This window comes from Mesoplodon mirus, assembly GCF_964341445.2.
Source record: "Mesoplodon mirus genome assembly, chromosome: 19".
Classification (NCBI taxonomy): Eukaryota; Metazoa; Chordata; class Mammalia; order Artiodactyla; family Ziphiidae; genus Mesoplodon; species Mesoplodon mirus.
In genome coordinates, this window is record NC_138995.1 from 34351136 (window position 1) to 34369210 (window position 18075).

Sequence of the window (18075 nt, forward strand, 5' to 3'; positions counted from 1 at the left end):
GTACTTTCTGGATTGCTAGTGAGGTTGACCATTTTTCTCATCTTTGTAGAACATTTGTATTTCTTCTTTAGAAAGGGGAACTGAACTGCACTCTGAATGTGGAGCTTGGGGGTTTGGGCAGTACTTTCCCTCAACTAGTCCTTTAGTCATGTTCTTCTTCCATCCATCATCCATCCATTCACCCGTCTACCATCCATCCATCATCCGTCCTCCACTGATCATCTGTCCATCGTCATTCATCGTCTGTCCATCCATCCGTCGTTCATCCATCCTTCTCTCCCTCCCCTCTTCTTCTCCCTTCCCTTTCCTTCCTTTCCATCCATCCATCCATACCCTGAGTATCTTACCCAGGTGAGTATTTTCGCCTGGGCTCCAAGGAGGATGTAGAGATGAACCAGATGGAGGCCATGCCCTCAGGAAGCCCACCGTCTGGAGAGGACACACAACTCTAACCACAGGGCCCAAGATAGAGGTGCCGGTTGAAGGCTGAGAGAGGTTGGAGGGGTTCCCTTGATAGGGGGAATCAGGCAAGGCCTGGAAGAGGGGGTAATGGTTGATTTGGGTAATGTTTGATTTTGTCCAGAAAGATAGAATCACAACACGCAGAGCAGCTAACATTCAATGAGCTCCCCCTGTATGCAGGCACTGGAGTGTGCATTTTCAGGCAGTATCTCATCTTGACACTTCTCACTGCTCAGGTGGGGGCCTTAGATTTTTTTTTTTCCACAAGAAATAACAGATCTTAGAGAATCCTTAGCTGAACTCCCTTGTCATGTGAATGGTCAGACTTTCCCAGAAGGGCAAATCAGATGTCCAAGGTCATATGATGACCTTGTGGCAGAATTGTGCCTGGGGGCAGGGCAAGGATGAGTTGGGGGGATCTTGCTGCTGTCACTGACCCTGGCCAGGGTCTGCCTTGGGAACATCCTGGACCCCCCAAGCTGTGGGGGTGTGTGGGGGGATTCTGAGCAGGCAGACCTGGACTCCCACTCTTTTTTTTTTTTTTTTTTTTTTTTTGGCGGTACGCAGGCCTCTCACTGTTGTGGCCTCCCCCGTTGCGGAGCACAGGCTCCGGACGCGCAGGCTCAGCGGCCATGGCTCACGGGCCCAGCCGCTCCGCGGCATGTGGGATCTTCCCGGACCGGGGCACGAACCAGTGTCCCCTGCATCGGCAGGCGGACTCTAAACCACTGCGCCACCAGGGAAGCCCTGGACTCCCACTTCTTACCCACCCACTTCCTCCTCATGTTACCGGTGAGCCTCAGCTTCATGTTCTATGAAATGGGGGCTCCCCTCCCAGGAGAGGTGTGAGAAAGAGCTTTGTAAAACTGAAATGGCCATCCAGAGGGTTGGGCTGCTCACACTTTGGAGCAGCCTAAGTTTGCCATTCATTCTCTCTCTCTCTCTCTCTCTCCTGTACATTTGTGTTTTGAATGCAGTGCCAGAGGAAAATGCTTGGGAAAAACCTAGCTTTTAATCTGTCACCTGCTGGGATCGCCCTACCCCCCGCCCCGAGGTGCCAGGTTGTGCATGAGGTTTCTGCATCCCTCATTCTCCCCACCTCACCAAGGACAGCTGTCTTTCTAAAGGGGGGCGCACTGGCCAGGCACAGGGAAGGGGATTGTGTGGGCTGGCGTATGCCCCAGATGGGTGTGAATGTGTGTGTATGTGTACCTAGGTGCATACATATGTGAGTCTGTGCATGTGTGTATGAGCTCGAGTTTGTCTACGTGTGCACATGTATGCATGCATGTGTGCATGTGCACGGATGTACATGTGTGAGCGCCAGCCTCCATGGGGAAGAGGCTCTTGTCATTGCTTGCATGATTCAGACCATGAGTAGGGAGGTAGAGAAAATGCACATGGGTGCTAGACTTTGTTTGTGAATTTAGTTTATATCCATTCATTGAGATAATTTTGGAGCACCTACTACACACCAAGGACTATGCTAGACTTGACTTTGCTAAAACAAAGAAGCAAGTCCTTTCTCCGTGCTAAGATTGAGTTGACATCTGTAAAGTCATGGCTGTGAGGGTGAGAAATGAGTTTATATTCTTGTTTCCCAAAATGTATTCCAGGATTTCGTTGATGTTCCACCAAAAGAATAAAAAATATTTTGTGTGGCCAAACACATTTGGCAACCACTGTGTTAAACAGAGTTACAAGTTTTTAAAACTTTCAGGGCTTCTCAGAGTCTTTCAGATGCTAATATGGGATTCTCTCAGACCTGTTAATAGTTCCTGATTTTCAAACTTACTTGATCACTTGTCACGGAATCCTATGACCTGGGTACAGTTCAGGTTTCTAGCCTTTGAAGGTCTACTGTCATTACTGGTTTGCTCATTCATTCATATGTTTATTTATTCATCTCATACGTTTGTTGAGCACCTACTATGTGCCAGGCACTCTTCGAGGTGCTGAGGCCACAACAGTGAACAGACAGAAGTTTATTCTAGTGGTGGAGAGAGGCCATCTACAAGTACATGAGTCAATAACATAATGTCTGAGAAACAAAGCAGGTCCTGGGATAGGCAGGGAGTGGTGGGGAAGGCTGTCCAGCCTGGGCCATCTGGGATGTGACACTTAAGCCCAGGGTGATGGGGGGTTGGTCATGAGGGGAGCTGCGGGCTGGAAGCCTTTGCAGTTGGTGCTTTGGAGGGGCTGGGCTATGTGGGAGGTGGGGGTCCTTCCCTGGGCCTCTGCCTTCTCAGCTGGAAGGACACACCACTGGCCCAGACCTCTGTGGTTTCTATAGCACAGTCAGTGTGCAGAGAGGTGCTTCTCCGGGTGGTGAGTCAGTCTGATGGGGCTCTTTCTGAGCAAGGGTGGCTTCTGAGCACCACCTGGTAGAGCCCCTGCCTGTCCCGGTCACTGCCGGGTCCCCAGTGCCTGGCACCGGACCCACATTCACATCCCCATCTGACAGATGGGAAAATGAGGCCAGGAGGCTCCCACAGCCCATTCCCTCAGAGGCCCAGCCCAGAATCCAGCGCTTTTCCAAGCCAGGGCTGTGACCCGAGGCTGATGGGGTGGGGAGTGCAGAAACTTCTAGGACGGGAGGTGGGATTTGGGGGCCTCAAGGACCCTCCTGGCGTTCGTCTGCAGAGTCGCCTGGTGTGATCTGGGTCCCAGGAGATGAGGGAAGGGGAACGGAGAAGTGGTGGGGAAGGGGGAAGAGGTCAAGGTCAGTGGGAGAGGGGGAGGCCATCCGGGAGATCCGGGGTTGGGGAAGCCGCGGGAGAACAGATGGGGAGGGGGCATGGGGGAGGGACCTTGGGGCCCGCCCCGCCCAGCGAGCCAGGCCGGCCGGCCGGGCGCTTGGGAACGCGGCCCCTCCCCGGGCCCTCGTCTGCCCGCCCCGCAGGGCGGCCCCAGGACCCCTTTGAGGCGGCTGTCCTGGGAACGCGTCGGGCCGGCCCCCGCCCCGGAGGGCTCCATGGCTGCGGCGCAATAACTCAGGCCCAGGTTTGGGCACAAAGCGGCCGCGGCGGGGGGCTGGCTGGGAAGGCTCGGGCTGCGGCGGTCGCTTGCGCTGCCCGGGTGGGGCCGGGGCTTGTTCTGCACCGCGGGCCGCCTCGCCGCCCGCTCCTCGGAGTCTGGGGCTGAACGGGCCCAGCTGGCGCCCCCAGAACTCCTGAGTCCGGGGGGCCGGGGACGGGGGCTGGGCAGGAGGCGGCGGCTGCGTCTAGCCCACAGTCGGGTGCCGGCCTGTGGGTGGGCTGGGGCCCCCGCTGGCCAGATGTGCACCTTGGGAGGGGAGCCCAGTGCCAACTGGAGCGGTGATTAGCCCGCAGCTTTGGGGCGGGGCTGGGAGAGGGCCACTGACCGCAGTAGGGCCGATCCCTGAGTGGATACAAATACAAAATAAATGTCCTTGATTGCTTTTGAGCATTTCACATTTAAGCTTCACAGCAGCCCTATGAGGTAGGTACTGTGATTATCCCCGTTTCACAGAGGAGGAAACCGAGGCACACGGTGGCAAAACGAATTGCTCAATGTCTCACAGCTGGGACCAGAGAGGATTTGAACGAAGGCACTCTGACCCCGGAGTCTCGCTTTGCCCCTGCCTGGTGCCCAGGCGCACATGTATGGGGATTATGGGCGTAGGAGTGCAATTCTGAGTTTATTTGTATCTGTATATGTTCAAGAAATTACAGACGGAAGATTTACAAACAGATCTAGTGATTCTGGGTTTGCCACTTAAAATTCACTCACTCATTCATTCACTGAACGGATACTTCCTGACTTCATCCATTCCCTGGATACATATTTCTGATTCTGTGCTAGATCTTATTGCTGGGTGCGCAGTGACAAGTGAAAAAAGCTGCGTCCCTGCCTTCACGGAGCTTGAAGTTTAGTCGCGGGCAGGGTAGCGAGCCTGACAATAAAGAGTGAACTGTTGGGCTTCCCTGGTGGCACAGTGGTTGAGAGTCCGCCTGCCAATGCAGGAGACACAGGTTCGTGCCCCGGTCCGGGAAGATCCCACATGCCGCGGAGCGGCTGGGCCCGTGAGCCATGGCCGCTGAGCCTGCGTGTCCGGAGCCTGTGCTCCGCAACGGGAGAGGCCACAACAGTGAGAGGCCCGCGTACCCCAAACAAACAAACAAACAAACAAAAAACCAGTGAACTGTTACACCAACATGCAGGTGGGGTGGCCCACAGGTCCTTTCTGGGGAGTCCTGGGGCAGGCCCCTGGACCTTAAACTTGAAAACCCTGGAGGTTTGCACAACCTCTGAGCACAGAGTGGTCCCAGAGGTTCTCACGGGCACCTCCAAGTACCCAGGGAGTAGGTTGGGGGGATTCCCTCCTCATTTTCCAGATGAGAAAGGGTGATCCAGAGAAGCCCACAGCCTGGCCATGGCTCACACTGCACATACGTAGCAGAGTTGGTGTCCACTTGTTAGGCTTCTCATTTCCAAGGTCCCCATGTCCCATAGACAGGGGTCCTGACCCCCAGGCCCTGGCTCACTAGGGCCTAGGGCTTCCTCTGCACACCGTTAGGGTTGGAGGTGGAGGGTAGGCCCTGATGCCCTGTCACTGGCACCCAAATCCCTGAGCTGTCCCCATCCCTCTGACCTCCAGTCAGGCCACCAGTGAGAAGACAGCAGCCCTCAAGCGCCTACTGTATCCACAGTTCAGTCTGAACTGGGTATCGGAATGGGCTTTATCCTGAATTTCATGTCTCCATTGCCTCAAAATACCCACTGCTCAGGCTTGCCCTGGGAGCTCAAGGCTCGTTGTAGGTTCCGGGTCTGAGCTTTGGGTAAGGCTTGGCCTATCCTCAGACCTCTCTGTTCATTTTGTCATTTTGTTAGGAGAGTTCCAAGTCTGCTCTGCTCTGTGGACAAAGGTTTGGCCCGGGCCACAGGGATGGCAGGAGGGGATAATATTTACTGAGGCTTGGTGCTTGCTGAGTGCTTTGTGCGCATTTTCTCATGAATCCCCTCAACAGCCCTGTGAGGCTGGTACCATACATTTGCCATCCTTCAGGTGAGGAAGCATCGAGGGTCAGCCTGAGGTCCAAGGTCACATGTCACAACCAGGCTGCCTGACCCCATGTGCCTGCCCAAGTCACTCTCAGAGCCACCTTCTGTACTCCTGGTAGACAAACGGCCTCCCCTCCCCCAGGAACCAGGCTGGGAGACAGACCCATAAACAGTGATGAACTCTGAGGCTGGTAACACCATGTTCCCCCTGAGGACCCAGCCGGTGGCCAAGTCCACACTCCCCCACGCCCCTCCCCTTCTCCTGCCTGCCTGGGCCTACTCCTCAAGTTCAGCTCGGGGAGAAGCAGCTTGGACAGGCTGGGGTGGGAGGGTGAGGCCAGGCCCTTGGGACATTCGGGGTGGCTGGCGGACAGAGCTGTACCTGCTTCCTGGTTTCTTAGGAACTGCACAGCCAGGCCAGCCCCTCTGTTCTGCTAGGTGGGAGGTGCTTACTTGATGCATTTAGGGTGGGGAGTCCTCCCTTCTACTGTCCCCCACCCCACCCCCAGGCCCCAAGAGTCCAGCTGGCTCAGCCCAGGAATCTTGGATGTGGTGGTTTGGGGTGGGTGGCCTTGCGGAGGGAACTCAAAGATTTAAAGGGCCCTGTCCTCTGGGCCTCGCTCTGTTTCCACGCAAACTGTCCCTTAAGCCGAGGACGTGGCCGGTGAGCCTGCATCTTCCTGCCCACCAACATTTTCCCTGAAGTTTGGGTTTGAACCCAGGGCAGGAGCCCCTCCAGGGCTGGGTTTCCAGGCAGCCCTTCAGCTGACGCCCATCTTGGCCAAGAGGCCCAGGAGCAGCAGCTCTTCCCCTCCCTCCTGAAGTCCCTCTCCCTGGGCACCGACCCTCTGCATTCCCTGCCCTCCACCCCCTCCTGCGCAGGCTTCCTGGAACCCAGGGACCCTGGAGGTTTCTGGACCATATCGAGTTGCCTGGGTGGTGGTTTCCTTTTTTTTTTTTTGGGCCATGCAGGGTGGAGGAGCTGGGAGAGAAGCCGGTGATTGGGCCAGGGCCAGCCAGGGGTGGAGGCCGACTAGAGTCCGTGTTTCCCAAGGTCGAGCTGTGTTCCCCCAGCCCCTACCTCTGAGGAGCCTGAAGCCCGGCTTCCCCTCCGAGCTGGGACCAGCCCTGTTTGGCATTTCCTGCCTCCCTCCCTTTCATTTTGCACTGGGCTCCCCAAGGACACCCCTGCAAGGTTGTGAGGCCCACTCTAACTGTTCTCCCTGGTGACTGGGGCCTGACTTGACCTGGTAACGCCACAGTCCTGCTGAGGTCAGGCCCAGGATGGGGTCAACTAGATTGCTTTTCCCCAGGCTGCACCTCCTGGCTGGACTGCTGCGCCAAGCTGGGCCCACCTTCTGCTCTGAGCCAGGGAGGGGGTCAGAGCTGACTGAGAGGGCTCTTCACAGACCCCTTGGCTGCGGGCTGGTGGGGAGGTGGGGCTCTGGAAGAAGCTGAGGGGGTGGGGGAAAACAGAGCCCTCGGGGCCAGCGGGTAGCAGAAAGGCAAAGACCTCTGGGGGCAGGAGCCTGGGCTAAGGCCCCTTGGAGTTAACTTTGAGGTGATTTTGAGAGCCCCCAGGTCCTTGGCAGCTCTGCCCTGGCCCCCCAAGGCCCACCGCACACATGGTTTTGCTTTTCCAGGCATCCTCCCCTGGTCCCCTCCCTCTGGGTGCCTTCCGAGTTCCTCGGGCCCCTCCCCCAGTCCTCCCGGGCCCCCTCCTTCCTCCTTGACCCACTTTAGTCCCCTGTTGCTGGGGGAGGGGAGTGTGCAGCCGGAGGCTCTGATCCTGGATGCCTCCCCCAGCATCCCTTGGGGCGGGCTCTGGATGGAGCCAGCAGGCTGAGCCGGCCCGGCCCCAGGGACTGGCACACGGTGTGCTCCGAGTGGCAGCCTCCCTGCCCCCTCCGTGGACAGACAGTTCTGGACAGCTGCCCCTGCCCGGGCCCCTGGGAGGCCCTGCCAGGGCCAGGCTCTGGTTTCCCCCAGCCCCAGGGAGCTGCTGCTTCAGAGGTCCCTCCTACCACTGTCTCCTGGCCGAGCGCACTTCCCTGAGGGGACATGGGGCAGGGCCAGGCCCTAGCCTCCACCCATTCTTCTAAATCTCTGCTGGGGAGACTGGAGCTGGGGTCAAGTTCCGTGTCTGCTGTTGATTTGTGTGAGTTGGAGAAATCCACCAACCTTCTCAGGGCCTTATCTATGGGACGCAGGATTTAGACCAGATAGCTAACCTTTACTGAGCATTTACTATGTTCCAAGGACTGAGCTGAGCATTTTATATTTATGATCTCATGGTATTGTCACAATGATGTCGTGAGGCATGCTTTCCTAATCTCTATTTTAAAGATAAGGCAACTGTGGCACAGAAAGGGAAAGTAACTTGCTTGAAGTCACACAGGCTGATGCGATGAATTTTCATTGCCCTAACATTCTAGAATCCATCCTGATACTGGGGCTGTTAACTCTTCCTGGACTATCGCATGGCTGTCTAAGGACTTGAGATCCTCCGCCAGGGGTCCTGCCTGAGTCCCCCATCACTCCATCCTGCTCGGGTGTTGCATGGGTCCCCCTGCCCTGCAGCAGGCTGCGGAAGCCACAGCCCCAGGATGCCCTGCCAACTGGGAACTCACTCCATCCTGAGTCCTAGTTCTGTGGTCCAGGGGCCTGTCCCCACGTGTGATCACTCCTGAGCACAGGACGTGTCCTGGCTTCCAGTGCTGCCAACTGTAGGAGCCATGAGCCAGCGGGAAATTCCTCATGCCTGCCCCGCGTGACCACCAGCCCAGTCCCGTGGAACCCCCTGCACGCTCTCCCATTCTCCCTTCCCACAGCCCTGAGCCTGTCAAAAAACAAATGTAAAAAACGGGAGGCAGGGCTTCCCTGGTGGCGCAGTGGTTGAGAGTCCGCCTGCCGATGCAGGGGACACGGGTTCGTGCCCCGGTCTGGGAAGGTCCCACATGCCGCGGAGCGGCTGGGCCCGTGAGCCATGGCCGCTGAGCCTGCGCGTCCGGAGCCTGTGCTCCGCAACGGGAGAGGCCACAACAGTGAGAGGCCCGCGTACCGCAAAAAAAAAAACAACAAAAAAAAACGGGGGGCAGACCCTGAGGGTGCTCTTCGAATTTGGGAATCGTGCTTCTCTAATCTCTGCCTTTTCTGTCTTTTCCTTCTTGAGTCTTGACATCTGTCCGTCCTCTGGAAACCTTTTCATTTCATCGTCTTGCTGAATAGAGGAGGGGATGGGTGGTAGTGGTGGGGCTCTGGGAGCAAGTCAGGACATCTTTTCTTATTTGCCTAACTTCCTCACTTAAATGTATCTTGTGATTAAACATTTTCTTAGCAAGCTTGGTCAGGGCTGCACTGAGTTTCTTTTCATAAACATTGGCAAGTGAATTTAACAGCCCTGTTTGTATTAGCTGGAGGTTTCATTTGCATAGTGATTGTTCTTATGAAACAAAATAATCGCTTGCAGTTTATGAAACTATAAATACTGGGGTCTGGAGCTGGGTGCATGCGCAGGCCTTTCTTCCCACATGGAAATCCATCCATCCAGTTTGGGGAGGAAACTCAGGCTCCAGGAAGAGCCAAGTGCGGAAGATTTTCTTGGTGGAAAGGTGTTTCCAGGGCTGTGGGTATTGCCTGGTGGGTGGAGCTTGTGGACCCCATTCAGGTCAGGGGCTCGGGCCCGGGGAGGACCGAGGTGAGCATAAGGAAATCTCCAGACTCCAGTATCTACTCCTTTATGTTACTCTTTCAGCCTTTTTGATTAAGGTTGCAAACTGGTGGCCCGAGGCCCAGTGTTGCCCACAGATATGTTTTGATTGGGTTGTGCTGTGTTTAAAAGAAATAAACCAACATTTAAAAATGTGGAGATTTCACAGAAGCATTCATTCAGATTTCTTGCTTCTCTCTCGTAACAAATGGGCAGAATTGGGACTGCTAGGCCCATCGTCCTTCCTGGTGACAATCCTGGTGGTGAGGGGCGGAGGCTGCTCCAGCAGGTGGGATATATTCATCATGGCCCCTCTGCGCAAGTCGCCCACTTATGAGCCTGCCGGCCCTGGGGGACTTGGGATCCTGATTGCAGTAGGTCAGTTTACCCAGTGTCCTGCAAGCTTGAGGCTCAGTGTTTCACTGGGACGCCCTCTGGGTCCCTGCTGATCTGTTTCGAGATGTCTGCTCAGGCTCTGCCTATTTGAGGAGCTTCCCCTGGGGCCCCTGGCTTTGCCCTAGGGGCTCTGGGCTCCAGGCCTCCTGATGTCCATATTGGCCAGGGGCAGAGATCTGGAAAAGGAGTCACTTTGGGAGGTCACACTCCTTATTCCCAGGAGCTTGCCTTCACTCAGAACATTCCTGGCCTCCTCCTCAGTGGCTCCCTTTAGAGCCTACTGCCCCCAGAAGACAGGTGTTTCATGATCTCACTCTGTTTTTCAGACTCAAGCAGCATTGCCCAGCTTGGTCAGCAGGCTTGGCCCGAATGACTTTTTAGCTGATTCTAATATATTTAAAATCTACTTGTGTTGGGTGGGCCCAGAATAATACCTGTATAGTTGCAAATAGTTTGACAAAGGATCTGGGCTGGAGTTGGATTTAGAGCTAAGGAATGGTGCCTGCCCCACACTCCCCGATGACCTGGCCTCAGCAGCAGAGCCCTCAGATGCTTGGTGGCTTTTCTGGACCCTCCTCCACATTGTAGGAGGAAAAGTCAGAAGTAACGAAAGAAAGTGAGTGAAACTGATTAATGCCAGCAACTTCTTCACTCTGCAGAGCTCTGTCCCATAACCTGGGTATCTTTTTTTTTTTTTCTGTCTTTAATTAATTAATTAATTCATTCATTTTTGGCTGCGTTGGGTCTTCGTTGCGGTGCGCGGGCTTCTCATTGCGGTGGCTTCTCTTGTTGCAGAGCATGGGCTGTAGGCACATGGACTGCAGTAGTTGTGGCTCGCGGGCTCTAGAGCGCAGGCTCAGTAGTTGTGGCGCACAGGCTTAGTTGCTCTGCGGCATGTGGGACTTCCCGGACCAGGGCTCTAACCTGTGTCCCCTGCATTGGCAGGCAGATTCTTAACCACTGTGCCATCAGGGAAGTCCCGGCCTGGGTATCTTGAGCACTGCTTATGAAAATAGCTCCTGTAAATCCCAGTGTGCCTCCAGGCCTTCATCATGTACAACCCTGGTTGGAAACTATAGACAGGGCTCTGGTGTCCTTTATATAGTGACTCATGTTATCCTCACAGCAGCTCTAAGAGGCAGTTATGTTATCCCCATTTTATAGATGAGGAAACTGAGGCTCTGAGGCCCAAAGTCACAGCTGGTGAAAGGAGGAGTCAAGATTTGAACACAGGCCTCCTGGCTCTAGAGCCCTCTCTCCCTCTCTCTCCCTCTCTCTCCCTCTCTCTCTCTCTCTCTCTCTCTCTCTCTCTCTCCATATATATATATATATATATATATATATATATATATATAGTTTCTCCAACTATAAAATAGGGAAAATGTCCCCACCTCCTAGGAGTATTACAAGGATAAAATGACCTAAGAAAGATTTCATTGTGACCTCTAACCTCTACTGATTAGAGCAGAAACACGGACTCAGGCATGGTGAGGTTCTTTATTTTTAACTATTATTGGACGGTGTCATAAAGCATAATGCTTTCTCCCCTTTTCTCCCTCCCCTGATCTTTATGATCTATTTTTTGAACATTTCACTGCTCTGGATAGAATTTTTCTCCAAGATCCTGAGGTTGTGAATTTCCCCTAGAGAGAGGATTGTACCTCTGACTGGTTGGGGCAGGGAGTGGCACGGAAAAACCTAAATGGTCTTCTGTAAAGAGGAAGAGCAAGCAGCTAGGCCAGACATCCAGTTTTGATAGAACTGGCTGGCTGACAAGGAATCCTATCAGTTGGGATGGAAGACATGAAATCCAAGTTCAAAACAAGCATAAGGGGATGTAATATCTCATAGGACAAGAAGTGTGGAGGGAGTGTGGCTTCAGCGTACTTAGTGAGGCAGTCAACACCATCAGCAGCAACTCAGGTGCCTTCCGTCTTTATGCTCTGTCCTGCTTAACACATTGGCTCTTGCCCTCAGCTTTGTCTCCTCATGGTGAAGAAATGGCTGCTGTGGTGCCAGACATCACATCCCCACACATCAATGTCCCAAAACCAGGAGAGAGAAGCTCCCTTACATGGGTCTGTCTTCAGAGGAAGGATACCTTTCCTAAATGGCCCTCTGGTCCCTCCCTTGTGTCTCATTGGTGAGAATGGCCTCCCCTGCACATCCTAGACCAACACAGGCTAGGGTATGGAGCATCACTCCTGGGGCTCTAGAGAGCCCTAGCTTTCCTTAGATTTAGTGCCTTCTGGGGATATTAACAAATTTTAAGTTTGGTCAGCAAGAAAGAAATGGATGCTGGGGAGGTACCTAGTGCTGTTTGGGCATAGGCAGGCTCTAGGAGGCCTGTGCCAGTGCCTGTTTCTCTTTCCACACAAGGTTCTGAAACACCTCCCTCGTCTCATTATGGCCCTCTCCCATATCCTAATCTTCCTAGTCCCTCTTTCCTCGCTTCCTTTTCTAGGACTACACCATTCCTTTGTCTGTCTTTCCCTCTGACAGAATCACTCTCCCCACTTTCCTGCCTGGCTGGCTCCTTCTCATCCTTCTGGACTCAGCTCAGTGTCACCTTTCCTGCCTACTTTTCCCCCAAAGTGGGCCCACTGCTATTGGTCTCTATTTTTTTTAATGTCATGTTAGTTATTCTCAGTAGGACTTTATTTATGTGTTTACTTGTTTACAGTCTTCCTTCTGTACTGGACTCTCAGCTCTATCTGGACAGGGACCGGGTTTGACTTGTCCACTCCTGTGTCCCTAGGCTTTCCGAGAAAGATGGGAGGGGAGGAGGAGGGATTCAGCAAGTGCGTGGCATGGAGCAGGCATTTAGTAAATATGCACTGAATGGAGGACCTACCCGAATTCCTTGTCTCTTTCCTCTCTCTGCCTCATCTCCTTCTCTCTCCCTCTCCCCTGGGCCCCCAATCCTTTCCCGTGTTGTTGACTCTTTGAGGAAGAGGAGGGACAAAATATCTCCATGAGTCTGTGGACCCTTTTCTCTTCACAGTGACGGGATTGCTGGCAGGGAGGGCTTCTCCAAGGGCTGGTTCTGTGGAAACGTCTGAATCTGGAGGTGGGTCACACAGTGGAGAGCCTGTGGGGGGTGGGCTGAGGGTGGAGCTATGGGCCAGCCTGTGTGGCTGGTTGGCCTAGTGGCTGAAACCAGCTGGCAGCATGGATGCACGTCTGGACGTCTGGATCTGACCCTTGCCCACACGTGCCCAGTCGCTTTGCCCCAAGGACGTTTCTTTTTCGTGGCTGGGAACTCCCTCTGCCCGTGAGACAGCGAGGTCAACCCCTCTGTGGGGGATGGGGGGTGGCTGTCAAGCCCATCCCCTTCCTGGGAAAGCCATTCAGTTTTCAGTTTTGCTGCTGCTAAATCGTAAGGCAGGCGTGGGAGCCAGCTGGTTATTTTAGGCAACACAAAGGTGAAGAAGGTTGGCTGTAGTTCTTTGAAGTTTAAAGACAAGGAATCTGAGTAATTTTGAGGAATTCTTTGACCCCAATAGTCAGGTTGACTGTTGACAGGGGTCAGATGAAGTGGATTCGGGGACACACCCACATGATGTGGACACTGCCACACTGTCACCATGGGACTGGGCAGGGGGAGAGAAAAGGGCAGGCCCTGGCCGGGTTGGTAACACTGAGGTGAGCCGGGGCACAGGTGGGATGGGGGAGTCGGCTGGAAGATGGACGGAACCAGATTAGGCGAGCCCGCCTCGGAGCTCTCCCTTATTTAAGTCCTCAGGCTACAAAAGATGTTGCTCGGTGCTGAGGTCTCTCCCGCAGGGCAGAGAAAGAACCTCTTTGGGTCTGCGGACCTCTTCTGCATAGCTGGTTGTATGACAAATCATAGCCTTGCTCCCGTGCGTGGGTGGGTCCCAGCTTGTGTACACGTGTCCATGCGAGCCTCGCCTGGGTCCTGGCGCCCACTCCAGGGACCCTTTTGGGAACACATTGGCTGCAGTTTGAGCCTGATGAGGAAAGTGTTAGGTGGTGGGGCTGCAGGTTCCCCGCCAGGGTTTGGTCTCCCCAAGGCCCCCAAAGTGGAGCCATTGAAGCTGGCGGAGGCTTTCCTAGCGCCTGCTGTTGCTTTTAGGGATCTTGCTTACGTTGCCTTTGCTTTTTCAGTGGGAAGTGTCGGTGTGAGTAATTATATATATTTTCACAAATTCGAACTATGCTTCATTTAAACCTCTCTAAACATGTCTGTATAATTCTAATTAACTGCTCACATAAAGCCATCAGAAAGTTACACGGGGAAAGCTCATTTGCCAGACTGTTGCCTAAAAGCCAAGGAAAATATTATGTTCTTCCAACAAACGGACTATTCATGTAGACCGTTCCCAAGATAAACAGGAGATATTTGAGGACAAGTGAGATTTGAAGCAGTGATGGCCGAGCCTCTTGTAAGTGGTGTTCAGCAGTGTTGGCAGGGTGGGTGGCTTGATTGAGTGATAAATGCTCTTCAAGAAAAATGCCCCGGACTTGGAATGTGGGGTCAGGACCCTGGAGATGGGCCATCTCGTGGTGCTCTTATTAAAGTCTGTGGGCAGGAGGCCACTCTGAATTAGTGAAAAGTCTGAATCAGAGAAGAGTCAAGCTCTTTCAGCAGTTTGTACTAGGGTTACTAAGAAAGTGTGGACAAAAGAGAGTCTTGGGGCTGCTTTAATAAGTAGGTAAGGATAATTTAAAGTCAACCTTCATCCATTCACTCATTCCTCCAATCTATTATTGCTGAGTACCTGATGGTGCCGGAGTAGGGCTCTGGGTGTGGCAGCCACTAAAATGTCAACATCCATGCCCCCCTGCAGCCCACCTCTAGTTTTTGTTGGTGGCGGGGAGGCGGTGTCCATGGTACGTGGGCGCACAGTGTGTGGTGTGTTAGTGATCAGGGCTCAGGGAGACAATGAAAGGGGAGAGGGCCGGGAGCCTGGCTGGGCAGGTGCAGTTTTCGATTGGCTCACGGAAGGCTTCCCTGAGGAGGCGACTGTGAGCGAAGATGTGAAGGAGGTGATATGACTCTCCAGGCAGCAGGAACAGCACGTGCAAAGGCCCTGCACAGAAGAGTGCCCTGGTGTCCAAGGAAGGTGAGAAGGCCAGTGTGCCTGGGGCTGAGCAGGTGATGGGGAGACGTGAGTGATGACTTTAGGCAGCTGATTGGAGGGCGGGGAAATGTAATCATGTCTTTTATTGTAAGCACGAAGATGCTTCTGAGATGCTTGTCCTCTCCTATTTCCTTAGCTATTTCCTTTAGCTCCAAGGATGAAAAAGACTTTAACATTTTGCAACACTTGCTCAATGGCAGATGGCATGAATAATACACAAAAATATAGAGAAGAAAATAAAATTCCCCCGAAGTCCCCCTGCCGGGGGCCACTGTTTCGTTTGGGGGACTCTCACTTCAGTCCTCCTCATTGTATCACGTCCTTTAGCTTCTTTCCTCCCAGCCTTTGTGAAGGTCATTGAGAAATGCTCAGTCAAGCCCCTGCTTGAGTATCACAGGTGACTAGTTTGGGGATTGAAGATTCAAGAGGTTTTGCTGTGCCCTTAAAAAACTTGAAATTGGAGTGCAGGTAGTTTTAGGTGGTTTTCAACAGCTGAAAAAATCGTTGCAAAGGGCGCCTTTGGAGGGCTGATGGTTTTGTGCAGACAACATTCAGTGGCACTAGACATAAGTAGTCTTTGTTCACTTCTCTTATTTTTTCCAATGTTTTTACTGTGGTAAAAAACACATGACATAAAACTTACTATTTTAACCATTTTTGAGTGTACGGTTCAAGGTAACAGGTGCATTCATATTGTTGTGCAGCCATCACCACCATCCATCTCCAAAACTCTTCCATCTTTTAAAACTGAAACTCTCTACCCATTAAACAATAACCCCCACCTCCCTCCTCCTCCCAGCCCCTGGTAACTACCATTTTCCTTTCTGTCTCAATGGATTTGACCTAGGGACCTCATATAAAAATGGAATCATACAGTGTTTGTCTTTAGCATAACGTCCTCAAGGTTCGTCCATGCCGTAGCATATTGCAGAGTTGCTTTCCTTTTAAAGGCTGAATAATAGTGCACTGTATAGTTGTACCTTGTTTTGTTTATCCATTCATGTCGATACACACTAGGTTGTTTGCATCTCTTGGCTATTGTGAATAATGCTGCTATAAACATGGCTGTATGAGTATCTCTTTAGGACCCTGCTATCTATTCTTTTGAATATATACCCAGAAGTGGAACTGCTGGATCACATAGTAATTCTACTTTTAATTTTTTGAGAATGGCTATACCATTTTCTATAGTGACTGCACCTTTTTTTTTTTTTTTTTGTGGGCCTCTCCCTGTTGTGGCCTCTCCCATTGCGGAGCACAGGCTCTGGACGCGCAGGCTCAGCGGCCATGGCTCACGGGCCCAGCTGCTCCGCGGCATGTGGGATCTTCCCAGACCGGGGCACGGGATCAGACCGGGGCACGAACCCACGTCCCCTGCATCGGCAGGCGGACTCTCAACCACTGCGCCACCAGGGAAGCCCTGCTGCACCAATTTATATTCCCACCGACGGTGCACAAGAGTTCCAATTTCTCCACATCCTTACCAACACTTGTTATTTTCTGTTTTTTTTTTTTTCTTGGATAGTAGTCATCCTATTGTATGAGGTAGTATCTCATTGTAGTTTTGATTTACATTTCCCTAATGATAAGTGTTGTTGAGCATCTTTTCATGTGCCTATTGGCCATTTGTAGGTCTTCTTTGAAGAAATGTCTGTTGACGTCCTTTACCCGGTTTTGAATTAGACTGTTTGTTTTTTTGTTGTTGAATTTTCGGAGTTCTCCATATAGCCTGGATATATGATTTGCAAATATTTTCTTTCAGTCTGTGTCAATTTTCTTTTAGTCTCAAAATACCTCTATGAAGTTGGTGCCATTATTTTCACTGACAAGAAACTGAGAATCAGGGAAGTTACTGGCTTTCCCCAAATCACATAGATAATCAGAGCTGATAATGGGACCTCAACATTTGAATCCCGATTCTGGGCAGGAGTTAAGGTTCAAGATGCCACAAGGCCATCCACATGAAAACCCACGTGAAGGTATTCGGGGCATCCTCATAGCAAGAAGCCTGACTCGTCCACCCTCCCTCAGACTTGCTTTGTGGCCCCTGCTGCTGTTCTTCCCTGGGTCACTTCGAGATGTTTGCCTCTCTGCTGTACTTTCAGGAAAGGCATCTTGGAAGGTTCTCTCTTGGTCCTTTGGGCTGGATGGACCAGAGGTGGATGCCATCATGCACATCAGTTCAGCCCAGTCCCTGGCACGTGGCGGCCCTTTTTATTTTTTATTTATTTTTATTTTTTATTTTTTTGCGGTACGTGGGCCTCTCACTGCTGCGGCCTCTCCCGTTGCGGAGCACAGGCTCTGGACGCGCAGGCTTAGTGGCCATGGCTCACGGGCCCAGCCACTCCGAGGCATGTGGGATCTTCCCGGACCGGGGCACGAACCCGTGTCCCCTGCATCGGCAGACGGACTCTCAACCACTGCGCCACCAGGGAAGTCCAGCGGCCCTTTTTAATAAGCTGAGTTTTTATTATTAGCAAATTCTTCTAAAACCCTGTTGGGCCTTAGAAAAGGAACACCTGGAGACCCTTATGTCTCAAGGGCCTGGTGGATGAGACCTGGATGTTAGGGTCAGTTTCTAACCTCTTCATTCATTCATTCCCTCATTCATTCATATAGTGGTGTGATTTTTTTTTTTTTTTCATCAAGGAGATTCCCCTGGTCTCAAGTTTCCGGAGGCACCCGGTACAATCTAGATTCCAATTAGCTTAATTGCTTCATATTAGACTTCTTAGAAAAGATTTTTTTTCCTGCTGATGGCTGCGGTTCCAGGAATGTCTACCCCCACTGTCTTCCTTCCTGCCTTCTCCCAAGCTTGTTCCTTTCAACTTCATTTCTCCAGGACTGGCCTACACCTCAGTCCTGTTAGTCTCGGTGCTATAGCAGCAGTTCATGTTGGACAGGCCAAAGCAGGGTGAAGAAGACACCAGAACAATATTGTATATGAGATATATGTATATTTTATGTATAAAACATTTTAATATGAAGTTTATATATATCATATATATATATATATATATATATATCTTGATACATGCACATATCTCTTTAAACAGAAAATTCCTTTTTAGTTGTGTGTGTATGTTTCAGTGAAAGAACTTGGACACAGACTCTACCCTGAGTTCTGACCCTATCCCTTTTCCTTTTGCCATCAACACCAGAGTTTTTAAAAAGTACTTTCAACAACCAGAGGAAACAGTTACATCCTGATTGACACACAGGATGTCAGAGCAGCATTCTTGCTGTTAAGTGATCAGGATTTCAGCCAAGGGAATATAATGAAATCCACATAAAAATTTATTTACCTAATGAAAATCCTGGAGTAATGCATAAGTGGTTCTCTGATAATAAAATGCAAATCTAAAACTGTAACCAAGA

General features: G+C 52.0%; 1 protein-coding gene across 1 annotated transcript in view; it reads left to right on the forward strand.

Annotated features, from left to right (window-relative positions):
- The window catches only part of ZNF423 (zinc finger protein 423), a 336529-nt gene that overhangs the window by 12022 nt on the left and 306432 nt on the right, over positions 1-18075 (forward strand). The window lies entirely within an intron of this gene.